Source organism: Lycorma delicatula, chromosome 6 (genome assembly GCF_047948215.1).
Source record: "Lycorma delicatula isolate Av1 chromosome 6, ASM4794821v1, whole genome shotgun sequence".
Taxonomy (NCBI): Eukaryota; Metazoa; Arthropoda; class Insecta; order Hemiptera; family Fulgoridae; genus Lycorma; species Lycorma delicatula.
Window position 1 is genome coordinate 16,394,959 of NC_134460.1, and position 23,116 is coordinate 16,418,074.

Genomic DNA, 23,116 nt, shown 5'->3' on the forward strand with positions numbered 1-23,116 from the left:
AGTAAGGACATATTTTATTTATATATATATATATATATATATCGCATGTTTTCAGTTCATATAATAATCTGGTTTGATAATTAAGGATATTGAGAGACAGTACACGTACAAATTTCTTATAAATACAATTTATAATAATGTAACTCTGGTGCTGTTAACATAAGTATCAATATTGTTAGGGATTGTTAATATCATGTCTGCAACAAAACAATTGTTTTATCAATTACAGAAAAAAGAGAGATCTTAGAAAAATTGGATAATGGTAATCAGATGAATATGGTTCAGGAACATCCACTCTTTCAGATATTTAGATAAGTGGAGAAACCATTATGATTAATGTTTTGCAACTCAAAAAAGAATAAAGTATTTCCAGTAAGACAATGAAGAAAGCATCAAATGATGAGGGGAATTGAGCTCTTTTGGTGATTTGTTCAAAAGTGATCTCTTGATAAACCAATTAGTGGATCAATTCCAGTAGAGAAAGCAATTACTTTAATAAGAATCTAAATGGGAATGAAAATATTATTGCAAATACAGGTGGCTTCAAAATTTTAATCAGCATGATGGAATTTGGGAACTTTAAATTCATGGAGAATCATCAGCAAACATCCCAGTAGCAAATGAATTTATTCAACAATTTTCTGATTCTTTTAAAATATTATGATGAATACTTTGCTTATAAAGTACTTTGTAATTAGAAATTAGATTTTTATTTCTTGTACATATATCTTTTGTTATGTTCTTGTATGTTATGTAAATCTTTGTAATTTTTATATCCAGGTCTGAGCACAGGAGGTAACTCTCAGCTGAACTGATTCATTCTATTTATAGAGGTCTATCATGTTACATTTGAGTACCTGAATAAATTGAATTTAATTGAAAATTGTGACAATATGTCCTTGAATGGAAAGCTCTTCCTAAGATAACTTTTTTCCCAGCAAAGAAGAATCAGCTCCAGGCTACAAAATATTTGACACTGTTGGTTGGTAGTAACACAACTTGAGATCATCGATTAAATCTTATACTGATTGGATTAGTCAAAAAGATCATAGAGGTGACCGCAAGAAATTTTTTTTTTTTTCTAGCAAATTTTTTCAGATTGATATGATTATTTCTATTTAATCTTTTCCTGGACAGACAACTAAATGTCTTTATCAACACCTGGACACTATATTACTAGAATGAACAATTAGTTAAAAATACCAAACTTAAAAATTAAATTACAGAGTTATAAAAGAAATAAAATCAGCAATTAAAATGCTCAATATCAAAACAAAAATATTTTTTATACAGTACAGCATAATGTGAAGTGCCTATGTCATATGTTAAAGGCGAAATAAAATCACAATGACACAATATTAAAAATATAAATTTTTTTTGTCTTCAGTCATTTGACTGGTTTGAAGCAGCTTGCCAAGATTCCCTATCTAGTGCCCGTCATTTAATATTGGTAAATCCCCTACATCCTACGTCCCTAACAATTTGTTTTACATATTCAAAGCATTGCCTGCCTGCACAATTTTTTCCCTTCTACTTGTCCCTCCAATATAAAAGCAACTATGCCAGGATGCCTTAAGATGTGGCCTATAAGCCTGTCTCTTCTTTTAACTATATTTTTCAAATGATTCTTTCTTCAATTTGCCGCAACACCTCTTCATTTGTCACTTTATCCAATCATCTGATTTCTAACATTCTCCTATTACACCGCATTTTAAAATCTTTTAATCTTTTCTTCTCAGGTACTCTGATCGTCCAAGTTTCACTTCAATATAAAGCTACACTCCAAACATATACTTTCAAAAATGTTTTCCTGATGTTTAAATTAATTTTTGATGTAAGCAGATTATATTTTTGACTGAAGCTTTTTTCACCAGTGCTATTCGGCATTTTATATCGCTCCACCTATAGTAATTCTACTTCCCAAGTAACAAAATTCTTCTATCTTCATAATCTTTTTCTTGCCCTATTTTTATATTCAGTGGTCCATCAACATTATTTCTACTACATTTCATTACTTTCATTTTGTTCTTGTTTATTTTCATGCGGTAGTTCTTGTGTAGGACTTAATCCATGCTATTCATTGCTTCTTCTAAATCTTTTTTACTCTCAGATATAATTACTATGTCATCAGCAAATCGTAGTATCTTTATCACTTAACCTTGTACTGTTACTCCGGATCAGACTTTTTCTTTAACATCATTAACTGCTAGTTCTATGTAAAGATAAAAGTAACGGGGATAGGGAACATCTTTTTTCAGACTCCCTTTTTTATTACGGTTTCTTTCTTATGCTCTCAACACTAAATTTTTTTAAAATGCAGAACATTTTATTCCAGTCTACATTATCAAATGACTTTTCTATGTCTATAAATGCCATGACAATACAAATATAAATGCCATATATGCGACAAGTTGGTGGATCACACTATACGACTCCTGTTGTATTGCCCAAAGGAATTCTTGCATCCAATCTTTCCCAACTATCCATCTGCTTGGCTGACTCTGAGGCAAATCACAATTAACAACTGAGGTAAAAACTGGTCTATAACTGCTTCTAAAGTTTTAGGACATGTAGTGGATAAGACATGAAAGTAGGGATGTTGAACACAAAGGCAGATCAACAAATGAAAATGTACCAGATGAAGATGACATAAGTGTGTATGACCCATTGTTCAATATGCAGAGATAAAAGTTATGCGTCATTCAATCAACTATAGTACCTAAAGAAGAACATAATGATGAATAGTAAAGGTGTTGAAATCACCAATTATTAGGCAGGACAAAGGTATTTGGGAAAGCAGATTGGAAAGATCGTCTTCACTGATACTGGAATTTGGGGAAAAGTATAAGTTGCAGATATTCATTTTAAATGATGCCAATACTTTCACTGAGCTGCAGGGATGTTTATAGCCAGGGGAATCTGTGCGGCTAATCAACCTCCTTCAGGCCACACCTGCCACACACAACAGCCACACCTTCATGTCCTCTACCTACACTTAGCCGCATCTCTTATAGACCTAGCTGCGAGAAGACACTTCATTATGGGGAAGGAGGTGAATTTCCTGCAGACAATGTACCACAGAATTTTCTTCCTTTAGTAAAAAAAAAATATAAACCCTGCATGTAGATTATCAAATACGATCCAGTTTTTCTTTTTGGTGTTTATAACCTTTAGGAAGTAATTTGCTTCTTCAGGCACTTCATTTGTCACCATATCTGTGAAGAGACCTCGAGATGTGGTGGGGACCTGGAAACCTTGTAGGGCAGAGATACCATACCAGGCAACAATTTTTTTTTTTAATACATCCCTTCATGGGGATTTTGATAGTTTGCTGCATATTTGGTACAGCAGGAATTTTATTTGGTGATGTACTGATTGAGTGATTTTCAATAAACTGCTCACTATCAGTCTTTCCACCAAAAATATCCTCCTTTTTCTTGCCTAAAAAGAATTCAGTGACGAAAAAGCAGACGTAAGGAATTTTATCTGGTCTGACAAAGCCTAGACCAATTTGGTCGGTTCTTTCCATGATGGACATGCATTCTCCTTTTGCACATTATTAGAAAGAGCCTGGACAAAACTTAACAGTGCGTTATATAGGATTCCTCATGTTGAGGGATTTTCTATATTCCTGACAAGCTACACAAAAGGACACTTTCTGCTCGGTACAAATTTTTAATAAAGCCTGCACAGAAGTGCACACTCTGCACAGAAGTGACTGACTGCGATGATAGATCTTCTGATATTTCAGATAATTCAATACCAGCCAACTCATGGTAAAAGATCACTCTTAGAAAGATACACTCTCCTGCTGGAATTTAGTGTATTATTATTGGGCTCCACTATCACTTTGTCCTTCCCCATGCACCTAAGGGCTAGCAGTTTCCGACTCTTGTTATCATTACTTACCTGGGCACCATTACTAAGTTTTTTAATAAATTTCGAAGCCAGAGCTGTTATTATGCACTTACTTATTACAAAGAGAGAAACCTTAGAAAAGGATTTAACTTCCTTGTTACACTTTACTAAAAGAAACCATACATTAAATAATTTAGCACTCTCTGTTACATTACTTGTTTCTTTATCGTTCGATACCTCTTCAGCTGAAAAGGTTGGTCGAAGTCTTTACAAACTCCCAGTTTGTTAGTTTTTTCAAGAGGAACAACAAGTACTGAAATATTATTAACTAAAACTGAAATTTTGTTCCCAAAGGACCAGCGATTCAACAGAAGACTCCAGCACAGCGTTCGCATACTGGAGAAGGTAGGGTTATGTACAGTTGGGTTCACCCTGGTTTCAGAGGACATGAAAAGAACTCTTTTGGCTGATAATGAAGATGTACGTGGCATAATTAAGATAATCAAAGACATTAATCTAAAAGATTGCTGTTTTATGTGGCCTATGCATGGAACTCTGACAGAAGGGTGATATTAGCAAAGAATGTGGAATGAAATTTTAAATAAAACAATGCCAACAATACTGATGTAATGCATCGTGAAGATTTTATAACGTAAGGAATTTTACACAAGAGATTTCATATCGGGCAATACAGACTGTGATTTCGAGAATGTTGATGAATGGATCATTAGTGATGACAATAACCCAGGGTACTAAATTTTGTGCAATGATGAGATTGTAGATACCATATATGATCAGCCAACAGCTCAAAAAAAGGCAATGACTTACATCCAGGGCTGTCTCAAAAATACCTTGGCAAGGAAAAATAAATTTTTTCTCTGTTATTTTTCTTTTGAATTTTTTTAAATTGCACAAATTTTATAATTTTAATTTTGATTCCAGACGTGTCTCATGATTAGTTTATTCTTTGATTTTAATTTAAATTGCAAAGGCCTACTAAAATGTATCATCATATGTATTATGGTTTTGTTTTTTTTTTTATTTTGATTGCTTTATTAAATAATCATGATATTGATATCAGTTTTTAATAAAAACAGCCACAATTCTGTGAAGCTCAACATTTCCAGTAACCCATCCCAACTCAACTTTATTACATACCTAGTAATTAACCTAGTAATTATATTGCTTAGTATTTAACTAATAATTATTGGATTTACTATATTAACTGTACAACCTTATTTTCTTTGCAGGAGGAGTTTTTGTTGTACTTCTTTGTGGTTTAGCTATAGCAGTCATTGTTGCAATATTTGAATTCTGCTACAATTCAAAACGAATCACAAAAATGGAAAGGGTAAGATAACAAATTAAAATTATACATTGTCAGAGGTATATCTAGCACTTGAAAACAATACTTATATAATGATCACAAAAATATAATGAAAAAATTAATAATGTACACATTCCACATAACATTTTGCATCCATAAATATAACTAATTTCTACACTGTCAAGAAACTACCAGCATACAACATTAATGGCTTAAAACATTCAATTTATTATATCTAATAGTGGATTTACTCATTTGTAGTCTCCCTGCTGAAACGTTTTGAAAAACTTCACACAATACACAATGAAAAACATACAAATAAAATATTATCATTATGTTCATGATAACATAAAAGGAAACTAAAACTGTAAACGTTATCAGTCATCAACAAATTATTGTATATTCTTATCTGGATAAATAAAATATAAATTTTAATAAATTTAAACAAATTATATAAATTAATAAATAGTAATTTATATAATTTAATAATTATATAATAATATATACATATATATAATTATAATATATTTATTATATTAAGTTATATTACACAGAGTGAGCAACATAAAATCGAACCCATGATGAAACCGCTACCCAACACTATTTATGAAAGACTCTCACACAACTAGCGCGACGTGGATGTATATGTTACTATTGATTGTTGCTGCTGTTTTTCAGTTGGTTACGTGTCAGTGCAGTATATGTTTTGTTGCAGTGTAGTTGTGTTTGTGTAAAATGCCCTATTATATTCGTTCTGGATCATTTGAAGATTCACTTCAAGTATTCTTAGGAAAATTTCCGAATGCCTGTATTCCAACGAAGAGTAGCAAACACAATTTAGTTAAAAAATGGCATACAACAGGTTCGGTTTCAAATACAAAACAAAATAGGCAACCTTCTGTTAGGACTCCACAGGCTGTTGCTGATATTGAAATGAGAATTACTGCCAGTCCAAAAAAAATCGCTACGCAAGTTATCCCAACAATTTGGTGTTAAATACACATCTTGTCATAAAATTCTTCATGAATTAAAATTGAAACCATACCGCATTACAACTGGAGACAGACAAACCAAAATGACTTGATTATTGCAACTGGCTTCTCGAAAACATTGTTGTTGAGCAGACAGACCTGATGTCATACTTTATGTCAGAAGAGACATGGTTTCATATATCCGGCCATGTTAATTCGCAGAACACCAGGTATTGGATGGCAAAGAATTCTCATGAGATATTCGAGTGCCCACCTCACAATGAGAAAATTGGTGCAATTGAACTGTGCTCCGAATACAAACATATAAAGCAAACATGATCAATTGACTTATGCAAAAAAAAGTCATTTACAAGCACAATGTTGAAACCAGAACTGTACAGTTTAATAAAACTACAAAGCCACGGGCTACATTATCTAAAATCGTTACTGTTTTAGCCAAGAAGGGTCACAGAGTATTGAAATTACCTCTTCATTCTCTGAAAGTAAATCCGATTAAAAAAAAATTTTGGCAGTTAAGAGTATGTTGTGAAAAAAATGTTAATTTTAAATTAGGTGAGTTACTGCATTAATTGAAGAAAGAGCAAATTCATTATTAATGCTAAATAAAAATCGAAGGTACAACCATGTCAAGAAAATAGAAACATCTTGTTTCTGAAAACTAATTGAAAATGTCATTATTAATGTAAATGATGAAAAAAAAAACCTGTATAATTTACGTAACTGTGCATTAACAAATATTGAAATTTAATCATCATTTGCAAACTAAAATCAGTAAAAATTCAGTATTCTTCAATGTGTAATTTACATTTTCCAGTTGAAATGTTCCCATTCTTATTGGATTTTCATTTCTGGGGAATGATAAAGGACAAAATTTTCCAGGCAGTAGGATTTAAAGCTAATTTAATTTTTCTAAATACTAACTATGAGAACCCAATAAGCCATAGGAAAGAAATGCAAACGATTAAATTATCAGCACACCTACACACTAAATGTAAATTGTTTTTTACCATGCCAGAAAGTCAGCCCTCTTGGTCCTGAATGTCTACACATTAACATAGATCTTATTGAGGGATGAGAAATCCAGCAATATCTTTTAACAGTCTTAGACTAATAAAAACTGATCTATTCTAGGTTAAAAGCTTTAAATTACTGCCACCGGTTCAAAATTTATTTTCACAATGCATCTAAGAACTGAAAATATCTCAGTTTAAAAGACTAGTATATTCTTTAAGTTCGCAGATGAGATTGTCTTAAATGACTCTTATCAAAACTCCTATTTCCACCTTGCCTATAAATACACCTACCAACTGGATAAAGTTAAGTTAAATGATTTCTTGCATCAATTTTGAAGTTATTCAGACAAAACAACTCTGTCTTTGAAGGATTCTAAAAATGAAATCTTTCATGTCATGCAAACAGATTTAATATATAAAATGTTTTTTTTTTTTTAGCACAACTATGAGTAGTTTAATAGTATAGTTTTATACTGAAGGCAACTTCATTAAGGTGATCTCCTATCCAAGAGCTAACAAATGCAACCATTTTCACATAGAACAGTAAGAATAGCAGGTCATTCAAATGGTTAGTACAGTGTACCTTCATGATACCATTCATTCCCTTTTCATCTGTCAAATGCTCTAGTACATTCTTAATAGGATTTACATTTGATACAGCTATTTTAAAAAACCACTACCTGCACAATGTTGTGAAAACAGGCCTAGTAAACCATACTCATCACATGAACAATGTCATACATAGCAAATCAGCCTACCGTGAAATAAATAATATATTTTACCTCTTTTAGCTTCACATCTTTACTTCCTGAATGAGAAATTAACTAGTTTTCTTATGTTTAGTGAATAAAAAATATTAAAACCATGTTTCAAAGCTTTTTTCAGGTTGACTACTGTTTCAGAGAACCAGCATGGCAGTTTCCCTAGAATTACCACCTGATCTACATTTACACCAAAATAACGATCTTGAAATTCCTAAGGTTCATCAGAACTCTTAACTGTTCTTACTGTGATCTTGATCTACAGCTTCAATCTGTTGTGAAAAAACTGAATTACCATATTTGTAAAATATTTGTGAATCCGGTGATAACAGAAATAAAAAAAAATTTTTTAATTTATTTTTATAGCTATTGTGTACTGAGAGTACAGAATTATCCCAGTAGTTAATATATTAATCCAAATTTTAATAATAGTTAATAACCTACTAATTGTTGAAAATGTATACTTTTTAAAACAGTATGTTATATACGTAAATAGAATGTAAAATAGCAAAACAACAGTATACTTATTTTGTAGACAAAGCAATAGAAAACCAAATTTAGCTGCTAAATATTGAAACTGTGTTCACTCTTTTATTTTGTTTGCATTTCTCTGATGAAATCATAAATGTAAATATGCGATTAATTATTAAACAAAAAATGTTCTGTATTTTTAAGTACCATACAGTTTTATAAAAACAAAATTAAAATTTGTAAATATACATTTTATTGAAAATAGAACTTGTGTTATCATTTTTTATATATTAATATAATGTCACTGTTTATGTTTGTAATATTATTTTTTAATGATTTTTATTTATGGAGATAAATAATGCTTATTCAGATGTCCACTAGGAGCACTATGTAAGAAAAAAAATACAGTAATATATTAATGGTGAAATACACATTATATATATTACTATTTAATATTATAGCCTAAATTTATATTGTTCATAAAAATTAAATTTATTGCCTTAACTCGCCATAATTAAAAATGTCATATAAAAAAAAATATTACTTATTTACAATACCAGCAGCACCTCTAATTTTTTGTGTGAAACAAATTTATTAATAAAACTACAGCATTATCCCACATTCGATTGTTATACTTTTGAACTGGATCCTTGGTAAGAGATCTTTACCTTTATTTGCTGGAGCAACAGTTTATACAAAATAGCATGAAGTTGCTGTTTACTTATATGGATATCAAATTGACAAGATCACTTGATCCTGTCCACATACTATATTTTTTTTTTTAACAAATTTAGAATTAATTGTGAACAAAAAATTACTCACTTCTATAATAAACTAAGTATCCACTAGTTTGAAGACATTTGGCAAGTCACTTAAATGTAACAAGTAATTAAAATCCCTCATCTTGTACAAGAATATGCAGTTTTATTTAACTATAATTGAACTTTAAAATAGTTTTATCATAGCAGTTTTATTTTTTAAACAAATTAATTAATGATTTGCTAATATGATCTTAGTACACCAGGTTTGTTTAGTAGGATTGATGTTAGAAACGTAACTCATCTACTTTTTACAGATTAATGACATTTATTTTTTATGGCTTTATCTTTCTAACAAATTAAACAGCAAAGTTTTTGACAATACAAACTAAAATTAAAACAATTATAAGATTCAGTTATGGTAAAAACTGACTAATTATTGTTCTTACTTAGATTTCAGTAACTATAATCTGGTTATTTTTATTGGTGCCACCAATTTATTTTTTATTTTAAAAATTGAATTGCAGTAAACTCTTTATGTTTAATTAACAGATAAATTCTCCAACAGTTTAATTTAATTTAATTTCAAAGTGATCCTTTTAAACTACATATGTTTACAGTTGTAATTTTTTTGTAAATTACAATTTTAAACAGGATAGTGGATGAGAGATTATTCGCATTATTCATTAAAAAGAGTGAAACAAGTGAAGGGCTACATCAAATTAAATTAATTTAAGTAAATCAATAATGATGTTAGCATTTGTCTGATTAAGAAAATTATATAAATAGAATTGCTCTTACTTCAAATAACTTATTCAAAATAGTAGGATCAAAACTGAAATCTATAAAAGAATGTAGAAGTTAATATACATAAAATTATAGGTGTAGCAACTATTGTAAATACGAACTAAAAATATTATCATAGAAAAATTTTAAACAGCTATTTTAGATGATATTTTAAAATAATAGAATTCTGGATTAATTTATTTTTATTATGCTTGAGAAGGATACAGTGGCAAACTAATTGTACTGATTCCAAAAAGAAACAAACTCATTATAATAAGTATCCCAAATGTAAGTGTGATTTTATTTTCAGAGATAGGCTCATTTCAAAGCACATCTGACTACATTGAGATACAGATTTTTATTTATGAGGAGCAAAGAAAGGATCTGTTTAAAAGAATAATCCTCACACCCTGGATAAACTGAAAAATAGCATCACTGAATTTGTTAAATATAATTGATCCTTTGGTCCATAAGCATGTATTTTCAAACATGTTGAAATGTGTTCAGGAGAGCATAGAGGAAAATGGTGGCCATATTCAGATTCTTTGTAAATAAAAATTCACTGTTGTTAGTATTATTCCTGTTTCTATTATTATTACTATTATTTGAATACAATTAATTAAATTTTTATAAACACTGGTGTCCAGTTATATAGAGACATCCATTGTATGGTGGGTATCATAAACCTACAGCAGTAAAAGACAAGTCACTCACTAAAATACCATATTTCATTTCCAAAAATAATTACCACCGCATGTTAGGCTTCAAAAGGAAAATCAGTGAAGTGATTTGTCACTAGCTTTTTTACGAAGGTAATATGTTGCTGCAGCATGTTAAACTTACCAAAATGCAAGTGATATTTAGCCCTTTACTCATTTCACCACAAAGGATGATCCACCAGAAAAATGAAAGGTGGATTATATGTAGCTTCCATTCAAAATGTTCTTCCATTCATAAAAAAAAGAATGTGCCAGTATAAGAGCATTAGTGAAACAGGTTCAGTTAGATAACTGAAATTATTGGCAAATTATTGAAATTTATTGGCAAATTTTGAAAGGAAGGTTTGAGAGGTTGTGGATATGAATAAACAGAGCAGAGAGATCATGAGTGAACAACATTTTTGTTTAAAACTTTAACAAAACAGACCCAGTTACATAAAGTGTTTTTAAAAACTTACTTCAAAACTTTTTCAGTCAAATTTGTGACCATCCTCACTGATTGGTTCTGATGTTTTCATATTAGAATCAATTATACTGAATCATACTGAATTACACTGAATACATTAGAATCAGTTTCTACTGGTAGTATATTTTAATTAGACAGATATTGAGAATGTAGTTCTCAATTATTCTCAATTATGAAAAGTACATGCAGTTTGAATCATGTTTGTTCATTAAGTATATATTGATTTATGCATTTTTTATGTTTATTCTTTTCATAATGTTCAATTGTGTAAAGATTATATCTTAATAAGGATGATTGAAATTAAAAGAAGACATGAAAAAAAAAATGTGTTTTGAGAATAGTCACATAATTTTGTCCCAAGATATTGCGGACACAAAACCAAATGGTTCAGGATATGTAAAAAATTAAAACAAGAAAGTGTTCTATCCAATGCACTACTCACCATCATGATAAAGGAAATGAATAGACATTTTACAAAAATTATTTTCAAATGATATGAAGGAAAAGAATAAAATGTACAGATTAGTCAGAATACTTGGAAAGAGGTTATGAGCAAGCATAAGCCAAAATTGATTTTATCATCAGACAAATGATGATATTTCATACAGTAATATATATTTGTAATGAAATTTCATAGTTAGATTCCCAATCTTGAAATAAACAAATTTTAATATACTTTTTTTAACCTAAAACAACATGTGAAGTGTTGTAAATGTCTATTTTATTTCATTTTTATTTTATAATAGTCAAGTAAAAGATGTTTAAAATTCTAAGATCAAATTTTTTGTCACAACTTATAAGAATTGGTCTTATAAACTTATATTCAAAATCATACTGTTCTACTTTCATGAGATGCTTAAATCTTGGCTCATTCATTTCTCATAAACTTCCAAAACTTAATCTAAGATCTATTGTAACAGATACACTGAACTTTTTGTGACAGAGCAATACTAAATCTTTTTTTGTTTTTATTGTAATATTCAACAATAAAAAATATACTTAATTTCTTTCTATTGTATATTTACTTCCATAAAAAAATCTAGTTGCTAATATCATGACCTAGACAACTTCAACAGAATTTTTCTTTTTGATAAAACATAAATTTAACTTTTATAAGTGATATCATTCTAGGGTAAAGTGCATTGATGGTGTTTTGTGAAAAAATGATGAAATTCTGTTTTCTAAACTGTTTACCAGTTTTAGTTCTTTCACTTATTTTGTATTTGTTTATTTTTTGTTATTGTTTTGCGGAAGATTGAAAACTGCCCTCAGTCAGATTTTTTTTATTTTAAACAACATTTGTTTACTTATTCCACATAATTTTCTAACTTTTCAAACATTAATCTAATGATTATAGATTATCTTGATTAGTTTAATCTAGATGATTATAGGAGTGATATCTCTAAAGTAAAGACCGCTGGAAAATGTCTCTCCTTAAGATTGTCCTTAAGGATGTCTGGATCAGTTGGAAGACCCTTCTAACAAACTGAAACTTCTATAAATCACTAAGCATTAGGGAAAAGCCCAGGAGTGAAGCATTAATTTATCAAAAGAGTGAAAGGTAAGATAATAGTAACATGTATTGTTTTTTGTTTTTTTTTTCAATTACAAGGAAAGATTGTAAATAATTGGTGATTTTAAATAAGAGAGATTTGTAACACCTTTAAGTACCTCACTTAGTTCATCCTACATATTCAGTGTTGCCTCTTAATGTATTCAGCTGTTGATAAAATATTATTACGAGGGATATCTCTAAAGTAAAGACCGATGGGAATGGGCAATTTCTCTCCTTAAGGTTGGCGAACCTGTGTCATTCATGGCACGCTAGTAATGTACATACTGCAATGTTGTCTGTAAGTTGTCGCATTGTAGTACCTTTGATTACATGTGAGTTTTTACGTTATAAAATAAGTTGTAAAATCAATGTTGCTACTGACTGAAATACGTGGAGTCACACATTTTTTAAACCATCAAAACATTAAGCCGGCTGAAATTCATAGGCAGTTGATTGCTGTGTACAATGGTATGGTACTGTAATGAATGAAAGAAACGAAAGAACCTGTAAGTTGAGTTTGAAATGAATATATATCAATAATTTGAATAGGTGTATTAAGATATATATATAAAACCATAATGGTTGTAGGAAACCTGACATAAGTCACAAGTCACTTAAAAAAATTACTTGGTCATTCCCAAGAATAACAAACATCTCACACCAAACTAGGCAACAGAAGTTTTTCTCATAAAATGCAGGCATTATTTAGCCCTACAAGTAACACCTTTATTGTGTTCACCACAAAGACTGGCAGTAAAGTGATTACTCTTTGAGAAAGCAACTCTGGCAGATATCTCTTGTGTTTTAAAAATGCAATAAAAACTGAGACAAATAATTACAAGCAATCAATTATTGTACCACCCACTGCTGTGAAACTGTCCTTTATATTAATTTGAGATATAAAACATTAGTAATGACAACTGAACTAAATTTTATAATAAAATGTTTTCAGTCATCTTGGTGACAACTTCACTAAAAATGGTAATTGTTCAAAAACATATTATACAGTTTGTGGTTTGGTGTGTCACTTTATTACAACAAGTATTCCATGTCAGGCTTACATTAGTGAACCAAAAATACAGTTGCATATATATGGCACATATCAGGTACAATGGGCCAAAACATGAAGTGAAAAACTTGCCAATTCAAAATATGAGAATGAATAAGCAAGCATTGTATATAAATATGTCATGTCCACTTATGGAGCAGGAACTATGTTTCTGAGATTACATAACAGTTTCCAGTTTTAGGGTCAACATCATAAAAAACTGTACTCCTAATAAAACTTATCATCATGAAAACCAATCCCTGGATTGAAATGGATCATGTAGTGATCAATTCACCACTAGAAATTATAAATTCAGACCAACAAACAGAGGTATGAGAAAGAAAGAAATAACTAAATAGGTTAAAAGAATGAGAGGTCGCTGAAACGTAATCCACACTCGCTCATAACTCTCAAAAGTAAAGAAATAGCCAAATAAAATAAATAAGGAAAATAGTACAAAAAAAAATACTACAAAAACCTTAATTTATTTTTCCTCATATCACCAATTACAGCTACAAATTGGTCGATGACTTTTGGATAGTCAGTATAAGCCACGATGCGACACCCACTTAGCAACCTTAACTGCAGAAGTGAATCAAATTCCACCACTCACAATAAGGGACGCAGCACACTGTCCGGTTTGATAAAATGGTTGCTAAAATGCATCCTTTCATCGACTATTTTTTGTGTTCGCGACATCGATACGCCGACTCGCCCCCTCACCATCAAACGGCCTTTGAGAACCATCATAGAGGGGTTCTCTGAGCTAAACGATGTCTTATATTGATGACCCTTTAAACAACATAGAATGCTGCAATAAGGAGGATAAAAATCCTCCTCTATGAATCATGAGACCTTGCCGTTGGTGAGGGGGGGGCTTGAGTGCTCAGGTATACAGAGTAGCTGGACTGAAGGTGCAACCATATCGGAGAGGTATCTGTTGAGAGCCAGACTAAGGAATGATTCCTGAAAGAGGGCAGCAGCTCTTTCAGTAGTTGTTAGGGGCGTGAGTCACAATGATTTAAACGGCCATATCAACATCACTCAGTCCTCTGAGTACTGCCCAGCTGAAAGCAATGGAAAACTACAGCTGCTTTTTTTCCAAGAAAATGTGGCTCTCTGCATTTTCATGTAGCAATGATGGAGGCGCCTTCCTTGGTAAAATATTCCGGAGGTAAACTAGTCCCCCGTTCGGATTTCTGGTTGGGGACTACTAAGGAAGGGGTCACCAGAAAATTAAAAAATAACATTCTACGAGTCGGAGCGTGGAATGTTAGAAGTTTAAAAAAGGTTGGTAGGCTAGAAAATTTAAAAAGGGAAATGGATAGGATAAATGTGGATGTAGTAGGAATTAGTGAGGTTCGGTGAGAAGAGGAAGGCGACTTTTGGTCAGGTGATTTTAGAATAATTAACTCAGCTTCAAATAATGGGCAGGCAGGAGTAAGTTTCATAATGAACAAGAAGATAGGGAAGAGAGTAGAGTATTTCAAAATGCATAGCGATAGAATCATTTTAATAAGGATAAAATCAAAACCTAAACCGACAATGATTGTTAACGTCTATATGCCTACAAGCGGCCATGATGATGATGAGGTAAAGTGTGTATACGAAGAGATTGATGAAGCAATTAAACACGTAAAAGGGGAAGCTTGAGGAAGAGGAGGTAAAGAAGATTTTTCAGGAGGACATCGCAAGAGGTCTGAGTAAAAAAGATAAGGTAGAAATGTAGAAGAAGAATGGGAGAATGTTAAAAAAGAAATTCTTAAATCAGCAGAAGCAAATTTAGGCGGAATAAATAGAACTGGTAGAAAACCTTGGGTTTCAGATGATATTTGCAGCTGATGGATGGACGTAAAAAATATAAGAATGCTAGTGATGAAGAAAGTAAAAGGAATTTCTTAATTGCCGATAGGCAATTAAGAAATGCTATAAACAAGAAGTGCAAACTGGCGAAAGAAGAGTGGATTATAGAAAAGTGTTCAGAAGTGGAAAGAGAAATGAACATTGGTAAAATAGACGGAGCATACAGGAAAGTTAAGGAAAATTTTTGGGCACATAAATTAAAATCTAATAATGTGTTAAACAAAGATGGTACATTAATATATAATACGAAAGGTAAAGTCGATAGATGGGTTGAATATATTGAAGAGTTATACGGAGGAAATGAATTAGAAAATGGTGTTATAGAGGAAGAAGAGGAAGTTGAGGAGGATGAAATGGGAGAAACAATTCTGAGATCTGAATTTAAGAGAGCATTAAAAGATTTAAATGGCAGAAAGGCTCCTGGAATAGACGGAATACCTGCGCCGTGCAGGTGAGGAAGCGATTGATAGATAATACAAACTCGTGTGTAATATTTATGAAAAAGGGGAATTTCCGCCAGACTTAAAAAAAAGTGTTATAGTAGTGATACCAAAGAAAGCAGGGGTGGTAAAATGTGAAGAATACAGAACAATTAGTTTAACTAGTCGTGCATCAAAAATCTTAACTAGAATTCTATACAGAAGAATTGAGGAGAGAGTGGAGGAAGTGCTAGGAGAAGACCAATTTGGTTTCAGGAAAAGTATAGGGACAAGGGAAGCAATTTTAGGCCTCAGATTAATAGTAGAAGGAAGATTAAAGAAAAACAAACCGACATACTTGGCGTTTATAGACCTAGAAAAGGCATTTGATAAAGTAGACTGGAATAAAATGTTCAGCATTTTAAAAAAATTAGGGTTCAAATACAGAGATAGAAGAACAATTGCTAACATTTACAGGAACCAAACAGCAACAGTAACAACTGAAGAACATAAGAAAGAAGCCGTAATAAGAAAGGGAGTCCGACAAGGATGTTCCCTGTCTCCGTTACTTTTTAATCTTTACATGGAACTAGCAGTTAATGATGTTAAAGAACAATTTAGATTGGGAGTAACAGTACAAAGTGAAAAGATAAGGATGCTACGATTTGATGATGATATAGTAATTCCAGCCGAGAGTAAAAAGGATTTAGAAGAAACAATGAACGGCATAGATGAAGTCCTACGTAAGAACTATCGCATGAAAATAAACAAGAACAAAACAAAAGTAATGAAATGTAGTAGAAATAACAAAGATGGACCACTGAATGTGAAAATAGGAGGAGAAAAGATTATGGAGGTAGAAGAATTTTGTTATTTGGGAAGATGGACGAAGCAGGAGCGATATAAAATGCCGAATAGCACAAGCTAAACGAGCCTTCAGTAAGAAATATAATTTGTTTACATCAAAAATTAATTTAAATGTCAGGAAAAGATTTTTGAAAGTATATGTTTGGTAAATAGTACAATAAAGATATTGTTGTCAAAGATTGAAAACAAGTACTGGATCATTGTTAAAAGTTACACTATTGTTAAAAATTTTGAATACTACCCGGTTAAGAATAGTAGATTTTTATTTTAAACCGATAATCAAGGAGAGAATAATATTCTGTTAGTAAGCCTGGAATTAGCTTGTTGTACATGACAAGGACTTGTACATGAGGAGGGCTATGATACTTTTGGGAGTTACTGGTGTTCTCACATTAGAACACTCATAGTTCTAATGAGGGAACACATAGTTCTCAACTTGGTTGTAGTTTTTATCAAATATGTAGGAATAAACATTGTTCTTTACTTGCTACCCACAAAAGCATCCAAAAAATTAAAGATAAAAGTAAAGAAAGTAGTTTACAGAAATTGTACAATAATTCATTAAGGTTCCTTAAAAGAATATTTTCTTCGGTGGTATCAACATGCAACAAGTAGATGAAGTATAAATACAAATTTAATTCATGGAATGCGATAAGTTCTATATATCCATTATTCAGTTTCTATTATTTTAACACCGTATAATTTTTATTTAATTGTCAAATCTTTATAACAATTTAAAAAAGAAACAATAAAATATACTTGCTATTCCTAAAAATGAGATAAATAACCTAAATACCTAAAGGTATCAAAAGCAGATTTTTTCAAGTAAACAGTTTTTAATCAAACATCACATTTTTGGAATAGAAAAGAATTTTTTGAATTATCTTCATCAGAACTGGATTATTTCATACATTTCAGATTCATCTCTCATTTGTAAATGTATTTGGGGTGTTAGTACTTAAGGAAATAAATAAAACTACCTCTTTGATTAATATAATGGTAAATAATATTACTTATCAAAGTTTAGAAAGCTCAGTTGGGCAGGGTTGTAGATGGATTCTGACTGGCTTCTTGCTACCTATGGTGACCTGTCATGGCACTCTATCCCCTCCAATGTTTTATGAGCAGTTTCAGCTCTACATTAGACACCTCATGTGGAAATACTGCACATTATATGTTAATTTTTTCTAAACTTTGATGGGTAATAAATTACAAAAGAGAAGCATAACAACTATACAAGCAGAAAAAACTAGTGATGTTTCTAAAAGGTGATGTAAAGCAGAATGTTGGGAATTAGATGAAGATGAAATTAGGCTGAAAAAGTATAAACTAAACTGACTTTGATCGACGGAAGAAATTTGATGATTGTGAAAAATATGACGTGATGATGAGATGATATGTGAAAAAGGGTAAGTAAGTTATGGCCTTAACTGAATTCATTCTGATTTTGATTAAGTCGGTGCAAGAAGAAATACTGATAGTAAGTTAAACCTTTCTTACTTTTAGGATTCCTGTAAGGGAAGATACAGTCCTGGAGAAAACAATAAATATCCCAACCTAAGGACATGCCTTTGCGTGTTAATCATATCTTTTCTTCAACCTCAGCCTTCCCTAATCTTAAATTTCTTTTCATCTGGATAAGAGTACAATGGTAAGGTTGATAAGGTCAACTGCAGCACTTCATTATTTGGAGGCCATTGGTAAAGTTGTTTCTGGAATAGTTAGGAAAATACTGACTCTGGGTGTGAGATAATCATTAGAAATCATAAAACAGATTTACAGAAGGAAAATTTGTAGATTTACACCAAAATAGTATACCTAGTTTGGGCTGAAACATATGTTTTTATAATGTTGCTCTCCATTTTACCTGCGAAGGTACAATTGTACAATTAAATAAACTGTTGATTAAAATAAACTGGTTTATAAACCCATTCCTTGGAGAAAATCAGCTAACTATAATAAAATTGATGTACATTTCCATTTGGGTAACTAGAAAATTAAAATATATCCACAGATATTTTAAAAATAAACTCTAATATTTAAAGAGATATATTCTTGATTGTACATTTGTGTATTTGTAAGGTAAGATTTGGATTCACAAAAAGGCAATTAATCACATCTAATACATATTACCAATCTCCTTTTGATGAATCCTTGCAGAATCCCATTTGCAGATCCTGATTAACAGGAGTTGAATAAACCATACAATCATGAAACTTTTTATCTAAAATAAAATAAAGGTATTCGGATAGTACTAGTAGCAATACTTATCATTAAATTGAATATACTAGGGAAACACTTTTTGAATCCTTTGATTCACGAATGATCTCTGGCGACCTGATTTTACAGAATTAATTTTTTACTTTTTGTACTTATAACTTACATGTTAGTGGAAAAGTTAGTACCTTGAGTTGCCTAATGTAAAAATTATATGATTTGTTTGTCTAGTTTTATGTACAAATCAAAGTTTATTTTTCAAGTTATTTCTCTAAATATTTCTATTTTATTTCTTTGAGATACCCAAGATAAAAAATCTTGTATTATGTTTTTAATAAAAATGAGTACCTGTAATTACTAATGTTATTGAGAATAAATCTGCCTTGTTCTTTAATCATGCTGATCTAAATCTTTTGGAAATTTTGAAGAAATGATATGAAGTCCAAAAATTTGCGATGTGCCCTGTTATGTTACAGTGAACGCACGATGCAGAGTTAAATGTAAATACTTTTTATATTTGTTGTTTCTGTTTTGTAATTGTAAATCATTTCTTGGTAGTAATTTGGTACACAGCGATTGTTGCATTATTAATGCACAAAAGAATAATTTGTTAATTTTTTTTACAACTTTTGATGGTTTACTTACTCTGCATATTTTATCTGTAGTTTGTTCATACAAATCGTATTCTTTTTAAAGTAGTTAAAATATTAAAGCAATAAAAACAGAAATTGTATAACATTCTGTTCCTCAAAAGAGTAGCAGACTCTAGACCACATGTTTCAACATTATTTAGATAAAATCTGTTACAAATTGGCCACAGATTTTTTGGCACAAATATTGAGTTTTTTGCATTTTCTGACCAAGGGATCCCAAAAAACAAAACAGAAAAAATAGCAGGTAATGCTTATATGTAGAACATTACCCCCTAGCATTAGTAGATATGTTTGACTGAATAAACTGATTTTGATGAACTTTTGTACAGAAATTCGTATATATGGGGCAATTTGTGGGTAAACATTTTGGAGTCAATAAATCCAAGGGTTGGATAGGGGGTTTGGGGGTCAATTAACACCAAATTTTGCAAATATAACTCCACTTTATATTAAGCTCAATATATGATATCTTACAATTTAAAAAACAATTTCCCCAAATTCAAACAGATAGCTTTTTATTTACTGAATATTTTTTAACAGATAATTCACCCCATCCCTAAAAAAAAGAAATCTTATATAACTTTTTATAGGTTGTACATTTTTTTGTAGGTTTTTTTTAGTTTCTTCCATTTAATACAGTAAACGTAGAAGAATCCAAAAAAATGTTTTTGGAAGAAAAAATATAAAAAATACCAATTTTTGAAATCTTTAAAAGTCTTTTTTGGTTTATTAAAATACAAGATGATAAATTTTACAAAAAAACTTCATCATAATTACCTCCAAACCAGAAAACAAATCTTAGGAAACTTTTTTCATGTATAATTATTTTTTCCCTACGTTAGAGTAAATAGCAAATGCAGGAAAGTATTATAACTGTTCTTTTCTTTTTTTTGTTACTTGCATACACCATGCTTGCTTGTTTTTGAAATATCAATCAAATATCCTAGTATTCTAGGAGTGTATTCTAACATAGTGCTAGGAGTTTTCAGCACTCGTCTTCACTACATAATTCAGTCAGTTGTGCACCAATCCTAAGCTTTGTAACAGATTTCAGAGACCCACAGGCATATATTTATTAGAAAGGGAGGAACCTTTGCAAAGGATTTACCTCCCTCGTTGCATTTAACTACAAGAAACCATACATTTGTTAACTTACCTGGTACATCTCTTGTATCCATTTGATTAGATGGATCTTCAGCTGACGCCAATCGAAGTCTCTTCAAACTCCCTGGTTAGTTGTTTTTTTCAAGTGGACCAATAATCACTAAAAGATTTTTATTTGGAACTACCATGTGGTCTCCATGAGTACCGGTGATTTTACGACCACTTCAGCAGAGCGTGCACATACTGCTGAAGTGGTCGTACTGCTAGGGTTTATTAAACCCCAGCTTCACGCAACTGCCCAGAGAACATCGTTCAAGACTCACTTTTTACTACCTTATACAAAATAAAGGAAATATTGTGATCACAAAAAATTTCAGTTTTCATATTTCAATGGAAATATCCATTTTGACTAGTTTCGGCATGATGTAGGACTAGTTTCTGTATGTAGGTACATATGTATCTCGCATAGCTCAAAAACAATTAGCTGTAGGATGTTGAAATTTTGGATTTATAATTGTTACACTATTTAGTGCAACTCCCCTTTTGATTGCAATCGACTGAACCAAAAGTGCCCAAAATTTGGATTTTGGACTTTTTCTTAACTGTAGTAATAAGCCCCATTGAGAGCTTTTCAACGATATATCATAAATGGTATATTTTCATTGGTTCCAGTTATAGCTAAATGAAATTTTAATTAAAGAAATATTTTGATCTTAGAAGGGGAAGACACATCTGTTCAAATCAGACATCATCTCCTTTTTTTTAAATTATATTGACAAAAAAATGCCAATGTACAAATAATACTGAACCTAATATTCACATACAATCAGCTGGTCCATCTACTATTGCCATTTCTACATCAAATAAATTTAGTCTTCTTGAAAACAATGCTGACAACGAAGGTTGTCATGCAAAAGTATTAAAACTTGAGCCTATTTTTGCAACAGGCGTTAATGCAATAACTGAATTGAAAAATTTTCTGTCACAATTATTCCCAATTGTAATGTTATTAAATATAAATTGACAACAATGAAATCGAGCCATACGGTAAAAGTTCTGCCAGTTGATATTGAAATACATAAAATTATTATGTCAAAAATGCTAGAAATCAATGTCAGTCACTATACATATAAACTTAAACATGAAAGAGCATATAGAGTGGTCATGTGAGGCATGCATCACATGGAAGATAAATCAGTAATCATTGATGAATTAATGAAGTTAGGCCATGAGGTTAGAAACATTACTAACGTTCTACATTGTCAAACGAAGGAATTGCTGCCACTTTATTTCATAGATTTGGAGCCCAAATCTAATAATAAAGAAATTTTTGACGTGAGATCTCTCAGCTATACAATTGTAAAATTTGAAGCTCTGTATGTTAAAAAGAAGTGATCCAATGCAAACGTTGCTAATGGTTTGGGCATACCAAAAATCTATGCAGTCGTCTACACTGTTGTGTAAAATGTGGTGCAAAACATGCCACAACAGTCTGTTGTTTTATTTTGTAATTTTATTTCTGTAATTTTATTATTATACAACATTTTAAAATTAAACATTAACGTTATTATTATTACCATAAGTAGTAAAAAAAAACCACAGCAATGTTTAATACAAAAATTAGCCAACATTCAAAACTATATCAATAATTAATTAATTAAAGTAAACAAAACTTTTAACTTTATATCTAAGGGAAGTTTCTACCTTGTCAGATAAAAAATTTTTTTAATAAAATATATATATTTACAAAAATAACTGTAAATTTTCAAGTTGAAACTTGTAATATTTCCAACATTATGAATCAATGTAGTAGAGATGCAGGTAAAATTTCAGAGCATGATGAGTGACCTGGCATCTCAAATGTAAGCCTCTTAATAAACAGTACAAGGTTTTGGAAAAGATAGGACAGCCATAACCTAAACAGGTCTGCAGCTGTCCTACCCTTTCCATAATATGTTTTTACTTTGAACAGAATATATCGAGAATATAGTAGAAGTATTAGAATAATGGTTTCAGACACACATTTCAAAGTTTTTATTTCAGTATATTTAAAAAGGTTACTAGCAAAGGACGCTCATTAGAGTTTTTTGTTTATTTTCACGGTTACAACATTTTCTGTTAGTATGAAAGGAAAAAGTGAAGGCAATTCACATTTAGTACAAAAAATAAAATAAATTTTTTTTTACAGAAATCAACACATGAAAGAAAGAACTGTCAGTACTTGGAACAAAAAAAATTA

At 30.9% G+C, this 23,116-nt stretch overlaps 2 long non-coding RNA genes across 2 annotated transcripts in view; one reads left to right on the forward strand and one right to left on the reverse strand.

Annotated features, from left to right (window-relative positions):
* The window catches only part of LOC142326665 (uncharacterized), a 184,275-nt gene that overhangs the window by 3,964 nt on the left and 157,195 nt on the right, over positions 1-23,116 (reverse strand). The gene's annotated exons all lie outside the window — the stretch shown is intronic.
* LOC142326494 (uncharacterized) lies at positions 780-8,677 on the forward strand. Its single transcript, XR_012756796.1, has 3 exons — positions 780-1,054; positions 5,109-5,209; positions 8,093-8,677. It is a non-coding gene; the product is annotated as an uncharacterized LOC142326494 (long non-coding RNA).